The sequence below is a fragment of the Argiope bruennichi genome, chromosome 10 (assembly GCF_947563725.1).
Source record: "Argiope bruennichi chromosome 10, qqArgBrue1.1, whole genome shotgun sequence".
NCBI classification, from domain to species: Eukaryota; Metazoa; Arthropoda; class Arachnida; order Araneae; family Araneidae; genus Argiope; species Argiope bruennichi.
This window is the reverse complement of record NC_079160.1, coordinates 5,873,104-5,874,477: the sequence shown is the minus strand read 5'-3', so window position 1 is coordinate 5,874,477 and position 1,374 is coordinate 5,873,104.

Below are 1,374 nucleotides of genomic sequence, written 5' to 3'. Positions count from 1 at the left end.
CAAAGAGAAATATTCAGGCATTCGTTCACTTCTTTTACTACGTTTATAGAGCTTCCTAAGCAAACAAAAAAAATTGAGCGTCAGTGCAAAGAGTTTGTACGTTTGCAAAGTAAAATTATTTTCTATTTTAATGATTTGCTTCATTAGAGATGCGGGAAATTTGTTTGAACAGGCTCTTCCGCTTGCCAACAGGCGAATTGGCCATTGCACATAATATCCGCTGTCCCTCTTTTCCAAAATGCTTTCACTTCAATGGGCGAATTCATATATTTGAAAAAAAAAATGTGAAAACTTTTCATTGGGGCAGCAATAGAGAAAACGTGTTGAACCATCATCCGTATATTTTTCTTTTCCTTTATCTTTCAATTCCGAATTGAATCGTTTCAAAACTTAAATTGCTAAATCCTTTATTCTTTATCCCCACACACACATACATACGTATGTGTGTATTTACTTAAAAAGGAAGTTCTGACTGGCACTTAAACGCACAGTCTGCACACTGAACTTGACAGGCAGTGGTTTCATAGGAAAATGTTCATTAAGAAAGCATTTTGATAATTAATTGTTGACCAAAATTTTCATGTTCATCTTCATCAATTCGGAATAAATAGTGCCATGAAACTATTTAATTATACACCTTCTTAAAAATAAGAAGAGATTTTCAGTGTGCGGAGCATATTTTTAGCTGCCGTTCCATTATTTCAGCCCTCTTCAAAATAATCACTGACTGCGCCAGGGATTTTCTTTATACCGATAAAGCTGAAGATGTGGCCAGGGATGATCTGTCTCCCTTTTTTTTTTTCTTTTTTTTATTGCACTTGTTATTTCTTATTGCAACAACAATAAAGATAGTTTCTGCAATTTAGTACATCTGTAAGAGGAGTCCAAAAATTTGTTTTACATACGGTGAGAAAAAATAAATAAAAATTGTCACAAAAGAGCACATATATTGTCTGAAAAAGCAATCTATGAGATCGTTTCCTCCTCTGGTTATTTTGCAACAAATGAAATTATTTCCCCCGCATTGCTAAAGCCAAGTTTCAGTGACCTGTGAGTGACATTACACACTTTCCCCTCTTACCAGTTTACCGACAAAACTGGACAGACATAAAAAAAAAAAAAAAAAAAAAAAAAAAAAAAAAAAAAAAACTGGAAAGCCACAAAAGAGGAGCAAGAGGGGGAAGTGTGCCCTGTCTGCAGGAAGTGCAACGGTGGTGTGTGTGTCTGCAGACTCACAGGTCGTTAGAATGCGGATTAAAACTTGGAACGGCGCCACACCCTCTTCCATAACGATACCCCGTTTAGCACGAATTGATCATGTGATGTGTAGAACGTGACCAAAACAATGTTTATAAATAATAACAAAGAAACAAA